The sequence below is a fragment of the Pseudophryne corroboree genome, chromosome 5 (genome assembly GCF_028390025.1).
Source record: "Pseudophryne corroboree isolate aPseCor3 chromosome 5, aPseCor3.hap2, whole genome shotgun sequence".
NCBI lineage: Eukaryota > Metazoa > Chordata > Amphibia > Anura > Myobatrachidae > Pseudophryne > Pseudophryne corroboree.
Window position 1 is genome coordinate 209,705,270 of NC_086448.1, and position 12,956 is coordinate 209,718,225.

A 12,956-nucleotide genomic window follows, 5' to 3' on the forward strand; every position below is an offset into this window, starting at 1 on the left:
GTTACGCTCTGCAAGAGAGAACTTTCGTGAGAAGAATCCACAGGGATGTAGATGACCATCGGTAGCTCTTTGAGACAGTACTGTGCCCACTCCAACAGAAGAGGCGTCCACCTCAAGGATGAAGGGCGAGCTGGTATCTGGCTGTTTCAAAACCGGAGCAGTGATGAATCTTTGTTTTAACAAATGAAAAGCTTGGGTAGCTTCTTCTGGCCATTTGAAAGGATTGGCACCCTTTTTGGTAAAAGCCGTAATAGGCGCTACAATGGTGGAAAAGTCTCAAACAAATTTCTTGTAGCAATTGGCAAACCCTTGGAATCTCTGGATGCCCTTGAGGGTTACAGGAATCCGCCAATCTCGGATTGCTTGAAGTTCCTCATGGTGGTTTAGTGGAGATGGACCATCGACAAATTTATAAGTGGAAGTACCAACTGGAAGTTGTTTTTGGAGACAAGTCTCTGAGCAAGAAGGACCCCATGCCAGGATACGGGTCAACTTCCAATCGACTTGGGGATTATGCAGGCGAAGCCATGGGAGGCCCAGAACTACAGGATGAGTGGCCCTTGGGATTACCAAGAAGGAAATCAACTCGGTGTGCAGAACCCCTACCTTCAGATGGATAGGTAGGGTCTTGGAGGTAATCACCGCATCAGGAATCCTACTGCCGTCCACGGCAGTTAAAGAAATTGGAGAAAACAGTCTCTCAGTGGGTAGAGACCACTATTTAACGAATCTCTCAGTAATAAAGTTTCCAGCTGCTCCCGAATCCAATACGGCAATAATATTATTGGTACGTTGAGCCACGTGAAGTGAAACCGAGAGGTTGCAGTTACTTGAAGTTACTTGAAGACGAAGAGAGGTTTGTTACTCCTAGCCGTTCTTCTCCCTGGCGGGCTAGGACTTGGAATTTTTCCGGACGCTCAGGGCAGGCGTTAATGAGGTGGGAAGGTGCAGCACAGTATAGGCAAAGGCGATTGGACAAACATCTTTTGCGCTCTGCTGGAGAAAGTCGTGAATGACCTATCTGCATAGGTTCCTCCCTAGGCGGAGATGGCTGACGAGGAATGGAGGCATTAGACGTCTTAGGAAACGTGGGTCTTCCTCGCTCAACTTCCCTTTCACGGAACCGTAGGTCGACTTTAGTGCAGAGTGATATGAGCTCGTTTAATGTTGGAAGTAAGTCTCTAGCAGCGAGCTCATCCTTAATTCATCCGGATAAGCCACCCCAGAAAGCTGCGTAAAGAGCATCATCATTCCAGGAAAGTTCTGAAGCCAGAATTTGAAATTGCACTAAATACTGGCCGATGGTTCGCCTCCCGACGTAGAGGCGGATGTCACCCCACCTGGCTCATCAAATATACGTCTGAATGTAGCCACGAAGTCAGAGTAGGATGACAGCAGGGTATCTGATCTTTCCTATAGGGGTTATGCCCAGTCAAGAGCAAAGCCACTGAGTAGGGAGATGATATACGCCACTTTAGTGCGGTCTGTGGGAAAACTGCTGGGTTGCAACTCAAAGTGGTCTCGCACTGGTTTAGGAAACCCCTGCAAGCTTTTGGGGAACCATCATATATAGGCAAGTGGAGATGTGGGGGAGAAACGGGTATGGTGGGTGGGGATACCACCGGAGCTACAACTGTCGGCATACTGGACGCCCCTGACCCACGAATGGATGCTTGAATTTCATCCAGATGGGAGGAGAGGTCCTGGAGACAGCGGATCACATGGCTCAGTGCAGCCTCCAGCTGTTCAAGGCGTACTGCTTGTTCTTGCTTCGGCCTTAGATCAGTGCTTACTGTCACAACTGAGGGCTGGTGAGTGTATCTGGAAGCCTCAGTTGTAGGGGCTGACGGATACCGGAATTTGGGTGGTGTGAGTAGACTCCTAGACATGTACTAAGACAGCAGCAAAGAATGCCCGAAGGCGTGACCACGACAAATGAAGGTATCTTTCAGAGATTTATTAACTAAAAGTCATATGAGGTGCAAAATAATAACAAACGTCACAAGTGATTATTTGAAGCACAACTGGTAAGGACCAGTAATCCGGAATGTGGAGGAGAGTTCTGTATAAAGACTGGGGACCCACGTGAGGTAATAATGTGATGCTGGGAAAAGTACCGTATTTGCCGGCGTATAAGACGACTTTTTTGCCCTGCAAAACATGCCTCCAAGTGGGGGGGTCGTCTTATACGCCGGGTGCACTTCATACGTCGGGTGCCATAGTGGCCTCCCGATGCACTGCGGCCGCGGCGGGTCATCAGCGTGGCTGCGGCGAGCATCAGAAGCGATACAGGGGTGCCAGCCTTTTCGGCGTGACCGGCCCGTTCTGCTCGGCGGGAAGCAGCAGCGCTCCGACCCGCCCCTTGCACATGCGGTCATAATATACAGTATGTCACTTGGTATTAATAGACTGCTGCTAGTGACAGGGAGACAGGGAGGGCAGACAGGGAGCAGGGACCAATCCAATCAGGCTTTGTATACAGCCAACAGCCAACCACAGTACTGCACCATTGTACAGTACAATACAGCATAGAAAATGTCCAGCCGTCAAACCCCTATCAACCCTATCATGGCACCAGCAAAAAGAAAGAAATATGATGCAAGTTTTAAACTTCTTTGTTCTTTTACGTTTTATTTGGTGTGTGGAAGGTGTGCGGAAGAGGGGGTAGTCTTATACGGCAAGTATATAACAAACTCTATATTTTGAGTGGAAATGTTGGGGGTCGTCTTATAGGGTGGTCTTCTGTTTGCCGGCGGTCGGGCTCCCGGCGCTCAGTATACCGGCGCCGGGAGCCCGACAGCCGGCATACCGACACTTATTTTCCCTCGTGGGGGTCCACGACCCCCATAGAGGGAGAATAAAATAGTGTGGCGCGCGTAGCGCGCCACCGTGCCCGTAGCGTGGCGAGCGCAGCGAGCCCGCAAGGGGCTCATTTGCGCTCGCCAAGCTGTCGGTAAGCCGGCGGTCGGGCTCCCGGCGCCGGGATGCTGGTCGCCGGGAGCCCGACCGCCGGCCAGCCGTAGTGAACCCGTCTTATACGCCCAGTCGTCTTATACGCCGGCAAATACGGTAGGTGAAGCTGTAGATGGAGCTGGGGTTCGCTGGAAATCTGTATATGAAGCTGGGGTTCGTTGGAAAACTGTAAATGAAGCTGGGGTTCGCTGGAAAACTGTAAATGAAGCTGGGGTTCAATGGAAAACTGTAAATGAAGCTGGGGTTCAATGGAAAACTGTAAATGAAGCTGGGGTTTGTAGAAATACAGAGGGTAACTGGAGAGTGGCTGCTGGAAAGGAAGAATACAGACATAGGGGTAAATTTACTAAAGTGGGAGATTTTTAGTACTGGTGATGTTGCCCATAGCAACCAATCAGATTATATCTATTATCTGCTAGAAGCAGCTAGATAAATGGTAAGTAGAATCTGATTGGTTGCCATGGGCAACATCACCAGTTCTAAGAATCTCCCACCTTAGTAAATTTACCCCATAGGTGAATCAGGGTATACTGCAGAGTGTTAATCACAGGAGTCGGATTACATTGCAGAGTGTAATCACAGAGGAGTCAGGCTGTTCAGCAGGAAAGTCTTTGGTGAAACAGAAGACTGGAGTCACTGGAGACAATTGAAGCACTGACAATCTTCTGGGAGCTGGGACAGGATATTTATACCTGCTGCAGAGCAGGGATTGGTCTAGCAATGATGACACGGCTCCAATAGCACTGAGGATAGGTGAATGGATATCATGTGTTAAGTCCAAGATGGCTGCGCCCATTAACAGGTCTGGAAGGGGAATTAAGCACTGTGAAGCATGGACACAAACAACAATGGTGGCGGAGGCCGCAGCAGCCAGACTCCACGCGCCCAGACGCGCGCCACGGCCACAGGGATGGAAGTGGTGGCCGGGGCACATCGAGGACACGCATCCAACAGAGGACCACAGGCGCGGCAATGATGGTCGCGACGGGGCTGAGAGCACCGCACCACCGTGAGTACATTTACTGAGGAGGCCGCTGATACCAGCGCCGTAGGCAGTAACCATAACCATAGTTAAAGTCCGGCCCTGGCTCGCTGAGCCAGCCTCAGGAGACATCTGACAGATAGAAAACGATGTCTCAGTACCCGGATCGTGACACACAGGCACAAAACTAAAACTGAGGTAATCTGCTGGGCAGGCTGGAGATGGGAGAGGTTAGAAGGGGGAGGAGTTAGTTTTAATAGGTTCTGTGCCAAACTTCCATCACACACACTCTAACCCATCAGTAAGTGCGTAGCATCCCCCAGATGGGGGATCTACTCACTACTTATTCTTCTAGATCTATCTGCTGCATTTGACACTGTAGACCACTCTCTTCTCATACAGACACTACATCCCTAGGTCTTAAAGACACAGCCCTTTCTTGGTTCCTATCGTACCTATCTAATCGCTCCTTCAGTGTTCGCTTCTCTGAATCTACCTCCTCTTCGCTACCTCTTTCAGTTGGAGTACCGCAAGTCTCAGTCTTGGGTCCTCTGCTTTTCTCTATCTATACCTCATCTCTTGGTAAACTAATCAGCTCTTTTGGATTTCAGTATCATCTGTACGCAGATGATACTCAAATCTACCTATCCTCCACTGACTTGTCCCTATCTGTACTGGACCGTGTCACTGAATGCCTTTCTGCCATTTCATCCTAGATGACATCTCGCCACCTCAAACGGAATATTTCAAAGACAGAGTTAATTATATTTTCACCGGCCAATAGTAGGTACCAACCTGATATCTCTATCACTTTTGAAAACTTGACTATCTACCCTACCCCACAAGCTCGCTGCCTAGGTGTCATCCTTGACTCTGATCTGTCCTTTGTTCCCCACATTCAATCTGTCTCAAGATCATGTTACATGCATCTAAAAATAAGATTTACTCACCGGTAATTCTATTTCTCGTAGTCCGTAGTGGATGCTGGGGACTCCGTAAGGACCATGGGGAATAGCGGGCTCCGCAGGAGACTGGGCACTCCAAAGAAAGATTTAGTACTATCTGGTGTGCACTGGCTCCTCCCTCCATGCCCCTCCTCCAGACCCCAGTTAAGGAAACTGTGCCCGGAAGAGCTGACATTACAAGGAAAGGATTTTGGAATCCAGGGTAAGACTCATACCAGCCACACCAATCACACTGTACAACTTGTGATAAACTTACCCAGTTAACAGTATGAACAACAACTGAGCATCACTCAACCGATGCTACATAACCATAACCCTTTGTTAAGCAATAACTATATACACGTATTGCAGAAAGTCCGCACTTGGGACGGGCGCCCAGCATCCACTACGGACTACGAGAAATAGAATTACCGGTGAGTAAATTCTTATTTTCTCTAACGTCCTAGTGGATGCTGGGGACTCCGTAAGGACCATGGGGATTATACCAAAGCTCCCAAACGGGCGGGAGAGTGCGGATGACTCTGCAGCACCGAATGGGCAAACACCAGGTCCTCCTCAGCCAGGGTATCAAACTTGTAGAATTTTGCAAATGTGTTTGAACCCGACCAAGTAGCAGCTCGGCAAAGCTGTAATGCCGAGACCCCTCGGGCAGCAACCCAAGAAGAGCCCACCTTCCTTGTGGAATGGGCTTTCACTGATTTTGGATGTGGCAATCCAGCCGCAGAATGAGCCTGCTGAATCGTGTTACAGATCCAGTGAGCAATGGTTTGCTTTGAAGCAGGAGCACCCAGCTTGTTGGATGCATACAGGATAAACAGCGAGTCAGTTTTCCTGACTCCAGCCGTCCTGGCAACATAGATCTTCAAAGCCCTGACTACATCAAGCAACTTGGAATCCTCCAAGTCACGAGTAGCCGCAGGCACCACAATGGGTTGGTTCAAATGAAAAGATGACACCACCTTTGGCAGAAACTGCGGAAGAGTCCGCAATTCTGCCCTATCCATATGGAAAACCAGATAGGGGCTTTTACATGACAAAGCCGCCAATTCTGACACACGCCTAGCTGAAGCCAAGGCCAACAGCATGACCACTTTCCACGTGAGATACTTTAGCTCCACTGTCTTAAGTGGCTCAAACCAGTGGGATTTCAGAAAACCCAAGACCACGTTAAGATCCCAAGGTGCCACTGGGGGCACAAAAGGAGGCTGAATATGCAGCACTCCCTTAACAAACGTCTGCACTTCAGGCAGCGAAGCCAGTTCTTTTTGAAAGAAAATGGATAGGGCCGAAATCTGGACCTTTATGGACCCTAATTTTAGGCCCATAGTCACACCTGACTGTAGGAAGTGCAGGAATCGACCCAGCTGGAATTCCTCTGTAGGGGCCTTCCTGGCCTCGCACCAAGCAACATATTTTCGCCATATACGGTGATAATGTTTTGCTGTCACTTCCTTCCTAGCCTTTATCAGCGTAGGAATAACTGCATCCGGAATGCCCTTTTCTGCTAGGATCCGGCGTTCAACCGCCATGCCGTCAAATGCAGCCGCGGTAAGTCTTGGAACAGACAGGGCCCCTGTTGCAACAGGTCCTGTCTGAGAGGCAGAGGCCATGGGTCCTCTGTGAGCATTTCTTGCAGTTCCGGGTACCAAGTCCTTCTTGGCCAATCCGGAACAATGAGTATTGTTCTCACTCCTCTTTTTCTTACGATTCTCAGTACCCTGGGTATGAGAGGAAGATGAGGAAACACATAGACCGACTGGAATACCCACGATGTCACCAGTGTGTCCACAGCTATCGCCTGAGGGTCCCTTGACCTGGCGCAATATCTGTTTAGCTTTTTGTTGAGGCGGGACGCCATCATGTCCACCTGTGGCAGTTCCCATCGATTTACAATCTGCGTGAAGACTTCTTGATGAAGTCCCCACTCTCCCGGGTGGAGGTCGTGTCTGCTGAGGAAGTCTGCTTCCCAGTTGTCCACTCCCGGAATGAACACTGCTGACAGTGCTTGCACGTGATTCTCCGCCCAACGAAGAATCCTGGTGGCTTCCGCCATTGCCACCCTGCTTCTTGTGCCCCCCTGGCGGTTTACATGAGCGACTGCCGTGATGTTGTCTGACTGAATCAGCACTGGTTGGTCTCGAAGCAGAGGCTCCGCTTGACTCAGGGCGTTGTATATGGCCCGTAGCTCCAGGATATTTATGTGCAGACAAGTCTCCTGACTTGACCACAGCCCTTGGAAGTTTCTTCCTTGAGTGACTGCCCCCCACCCTCGGAGGCTTGCATCCGTGGTCACCAGGACCCAGTCCTGTATGCCGAATCTGCGGCCCTCGAGGAGGTGAGCACCTTGTAGCCACCACAGAAGAGACACCCTGGCCCTGGGGGACAGGGTGATCATCCGATGCATCTGAAGATGCGATCCGGACCACTTGTCCAGCAGATCCCACTGAAAGATCCTCGCATGGAACCTGCCGAAGGGAATGGCTTCCAATGACGCCACCATCTTTCCCAGGACTCGTGTGCAGTGATGCACCGACACCTGTTTTGGCTTTAGGAGGTCTCTGACCAGAGTCACGAGCTCCTGAGCCTTCTCCTCCGGGAGAAACACCTTCTTCTGGTCTGTGTCCAGAATCATGCCCAGGAAGGGCAGACGCGTCGCAGGAATCAGCTGCGACTTTGGAATGTTCAGAATCCAGCCGTGCTGACGCAACACTTCCTGAGAGTGTGCTACGCTGATCAGCAACTGCTCCCTGGACCTCGCCTTTATGAGGAGATCGTCCAAGTATGGGATAATTGTAACCCCTTGCTTCCGAAGGAGCACCATCATTTCCGCCATCACCTTGGTAAAAACTCTCGGTGCCGTGGACAGGCCAAACGGCAACGTCTGGAATTGGTAATGACAGTCCCGTACCACAAACCTGAGGTACTCCTGATGAGGCGGATAAAAGGGGACATGCAAGTAAGCATCCTTGATGTCCAGAGACACCATAAAATCCCCCTCTTCCAGGCTTGCAATGACCGCTCTGAGCGATTCCATTTTGAACTTGAATTTCTTCAGATAAATGTTCAGGGATTTTAAATTTAAAATGGGTCTGACCGAACCATCCGGTTTCGGTACCACAAACATAGTGGAATAGTAGCCCCTTCCCCGTTGAAGGGGGGGGGGGGAACCTCTACCACCACCTGCTGGAGAAAAAGTTTGTGAATTGCCGCCAACACTATCTCCCTTTCCATGGGGGAAGTTGGTAAGGCCGATTTTAGGTAACGGTGAGGGGGTGTCACCTCGAATTCCAGCTTGTATCCCTGAGACACAATTTGTATAGCCCAAGGATCCACCTGTGAGCGAACCCACTGGTGGCTGAAACGTCGGAGACGCGCCCCCATGGCTCCTGGCTCCGCCTGTGGAGCCCCAGCGTCATGCGGTGGATTTAGTGGAAGCCGGGGAAAACTTTTGTTCCTGGGAACTAGCTGCATGGTGCAGCTTTTCTCTAACGTCCTAGTGGATGCTGGGGACTCCGTCAGGACCATGGGGATTAGCGGCTCCGCAGGAGACAGGGCACAAAAATAAAGCTTTAGGATCAGGTGGTGTGCACTGGCTCCTCCCCCCATGACCCTCCTCCAAGCCTCAGTTAGGTTTTTGTGCCCGTCCGAGCAGGGTGCAATCTAGGTGGCTCTCCTAAAGAGCTGCTTAGAAAAAGTTTTTTAGGTTTTTTATTTTCAGTGAGTCCTGCTGGCAACAGGCTCACTGCATCGAGGGACTTAGGGGAGAGAAGTGAACTTACCTGCGTGCAGGATGGATTGGCTTCTTAGGCTACTGGACACCATTAGCTCCAGAGGGAGTCGGAACACAGGTCTCACCCTGGGGTTCGTCCCGGAGGCGCGCCGCCGACCCCCCTTGCAGATGCCGAAGATGGAAGAGGTCCAGAAGCAGGCGGCAGAAGACTTTTCAGTCTTCCTGAGGTAGCGCACAGCACTGCAGCTGTGCGCCATTGTTGTCAGCACACTTCACACAGCGGTCACGGAGGGTGCAGGGCGTTGGGGGGGCGCCCTGGGCAGCAATGTATAATACCTTTTTATGGCTAAAAATACATCACATATAGCCCTTGAGGCTATATGGATGTATTTAACCCCTGCCAAATCTCACAGACTCCGGAGAAGAGCCCGCCGAAATAGGGGGCGGGGCTTATTCTCCTCAGCACACAGCGCCATTTTCCTGCTCAGCTCCGCTGTGAGGAAGGCTCCCAGGACTCTCCCCTGCACTGCACTACAGAAACAGGGTAAAACAGAGAGGGGGGGCACTTTTTTTTTGGCGATATTACTATATTTAAGCTGCTATAAGGATACAACACTTATATAGGGTTGTTCCCATATATATTATAGCGCTTGGGTGTGTGCTGGCAAACTCTCCCTCTGTCTCCCCAAAGGGCTAGTGGGGTCCTGTCTTCAATAGAGCATTCCCTGTGTGTCTGCTGTGTGTCGGTACGTGTGTGTCGACATGTATGAGGACGATGTTGGTGTGGAGGCAGAGCAATTGCCGGTAATGGTGATGTCACCCCCTAGGGAGTCGACACCGGAATGGATGGCTTTGTTTATGGAACTACGTGATAATGTCAGCACATTACAAAAATCAGTTGACGACATGAGACGGCCGTCAAACCAGTTGGTACCTGCCCAGGCGTCTCAGACACCGTCAGGGGCTGTAAAACGCCCTTTACCTCAGTCGGTCGATACAGACCCAGACACGGACACTGAATCTAGTGTCGACGGTGAAGAAACAAACGTATTTTCCAGTAGGGCCACACGTTATATGATCACGGCAATGAAGGAGACTTTGCATATCTCTGATACTACAAGTACCACAAAAAGGGGTATTATGTGGGGGGTGAAAAAACTACCTGTAGTTTTTCCTGAATCAGAGGAATTGAATGATGTATGTGATGAAGCGTGGGTTAACCCAGATAGAAAAGGGCTAATTTCTAAAAAGTTATTGGCATTATACCCTTTCCCGCCAGAGGTTAGGGCGCGCTGGGAAACACCCCCTAAGGTGGATAAGGCGCTCACACGCTTATCAAAACAAGTGGCGTTACCGTCTCCTGATACGGCCGCCCTCAAGGATCCAGCTGATAGGAGGCTGGAAACTACTCTAAAAAGTATATACACACATACTGGTGTTATACTGCGACCAGCCATCGCCTCAGCCTGGATGTGCAGTGCTGGAGTGGTCTGGTCGGATTCCCTGACTGAAAATATTGATACCCTGGATAGGGACAGTATTTTACAGACTTTAGAGCAATTAAAGGATGCTTTTCTTTATATGCGAGATGCTCAGAGGGATATTTGCACTCTGGCATCGAGAGTAAGTGCGATGTCCATATCTGCCAGAAGAAGTTTATGGACACGACAGTGGTCAGGTGATGCGGATTCCAAACGGCATATGGAAGTATTGCCGTATAAAGGGGAGGAATTATTTGGCGTCGGTCTATCGGATTTGGTGGCCACGGCAACTGCCGGGAAATCCACCTTTTTACCTCAGACCCCCTCCCAACAGAAAAAGACACCGTCTTTTCAGCCGCAGTCCTTTCGGTCCTATAAGAAGCGGGCAAAAGGACAGTCATATCTGCCCCGAGGCAGAGGAAAGGGTAAGAGAGGGCAGCAAGCAGCTCCTTCCCAGGAACAGAAGCCCTCCGCGGGTTCTGCAAAGCCCTCAGCATGACGCTGGGGCTTTACAAGCGGACTCAGGAGCGGTGGGGGGTCGACTCAAGAATTTCAGCGCGCAGTGGGCTTGCTCACAGGTGGACCCCTGGATCCTGCAGGTAGTATCTCAGGGTTACAGGTTGGAATTCGAGAAGTCTCCCCCTCGCCGGTTCCTAAAGTCTGCTTTGCCAACGTCTCCCTCAGACAGGGCGACGGTATTGGAAGCCATTCACAAGCTGTTTTCTCAGCAGGTGATAGTCAAGGTACCCCTCCTACAACAGGGAAAGGGGTATTACTCCACGCTATTTGTGGTACCGAAGCCGGACGGCTCGGTAAGACCTATTCTAAATCTGAAATCTTTGAACCTGTACATACAAAAATTCAAGTTCAAGATGGAATCACTCAGAGCAGTGATAGCGAATCTGGAAGAAGGGGACTTTATGGTGTCCCTGGACATAAAAGATGCTTACCTGCATGTCCCAATTTGCCCTTCACATCAAGGGTACCTCAGGTTCGTGGTGCAAAACTGTCATTATCAGTTTCAGACGCTGCCGTTTGGATTGTCCACGGCACCTCGGGTCTTTACCAAGGTAATGGCCGAAATGATGATTCTTCTGCGAAGAAGAGGCGTATTAATTATCCCTTACTTGGACGATCTCCTGATAAGGGCAAGGTCCAGAGAACAGCTGGAGGACGGAGTAGCACTAACCCAAGTAGTGCTGCAACAACACGGGTGGATTCTGAATTTCCCAAAATCTCAGTTGACCCCGACAACACGTCTGCTGTTCCTGGGAATGATTCTGGACACGGTTCAGAAAAAGGTGTTTCTTCCGGAGGAGAAAGCCAAGGAGTTATCCGAACTTGTCAGGAATCTCCTAAAACCAGGAAAAGTGTCTGTGCATCAATGCACAAGAGTCCTGGGAAAGATGGTGGCTTCTTACGAAGCAATCCCATTCGGCAGATTCCACGCACGAACTTTTCAGTGGGATCTGCTGGACAAATGGTCCGGATCGCATCTGCAGATGCATCAGCGGATAACCTTATCGCCACGGACAAGGGTGTCTCTTCTGTGGTGGTTGCAGAGTGCTCATCTGTTAGAAGGCCGCAGATTCGGCATACAGGACTGGGTCCTGGTGACCACGGATGCCAGTCTGAGAGGCTGGGGAGCGGTCACACAGGGAAGAAACTTCCAGGGAGTATGGTCAAGCCTGGAGATGTCTCTTCACATAAATATACTGGAGCTAAGAGCGATTTACAATGCTCTAAGCCTGGCAAAACCCCTGCTTCAGGGTCAGCCGGTGTTGATCCAGTCGGACAACATCACGGCAGTCGCCCACGTAAACAGACAGGGCGGCACAAGAAGCAGGAGAGCAATGGCAGAAGCTGCAAGGATTCTTCGCTGGGCGGAAGATCATGTGATAGCACTGTCAGCAGTGTTCATTCCGGGAGTGGACAACTGGGAAGCAGACTTCCTCAGCAGACACGATCTACACCCGGGAGAGTGGGGACTTCATCCAGAAGTCTTCCACATGATTGTGAACCGTTGGGAAAAACCAAAGGTGGATATGATGGCGTCTCGCCTCAACAAAAAACTGGACAGGTATTGCGCCAGGTCAAGAGACCCTCAGGCAATAGCTGTGGACGCTCTGGTAACACCGTGGGTGTTCCAGTCAGTGTATGTGTTTCCTCCTCTGCCTCTCATACCCAAAGTACTGAGAATTATACGGCAAAGGGGAGTAAGAACGATACTCGTGGCTCCGGATTGGCCAAGAAGAACTTGGTACCCGGAACTTCAGGAGATGCTCACGGAAAATCCGTGGCCTCTACCTCTAAGACGGGACCTGATTCAGCAGGGACCGTGTCTATTCCAAGACTTACCGCGGCTGCGTTTGACGGCGTGGCGGTTGAACGCCGAATTCTAAGGGAAAAAGGCATTCCAGAAGAGGTCATTCCTACACTGGTTAAAGCCAGGAAGGAGGTGACTGCACAACATTATCACCGCATTTGGAGAAAATATGTTGCGTGGTGTGAGGCCAGGAAGACCCCCACGGAGGAATTTCAATTGGGTCGATTCCTACATTTCCTGCAAACAGGATTGTCTATGGGCCTCAAGTTGGGGTCCATTAAGGTTCAAATTTCGGCCCTGTCGATTTTCTTCCAGAAAGAATTGGCTTCAGTTCCTGAAGTCCAGACTTTTGTAAAAGGAGTACTACATATACAGCCCCCGGTTGTGCCCCCAGTGGCTCCGTGGGACCTTAATGTAGTTTTGGATTTTCTCAAATCCCATTGGTTTGAGCCACTCAAATCGGCGGATTTGAAATATCTTACATGGAAAGTAACCATGC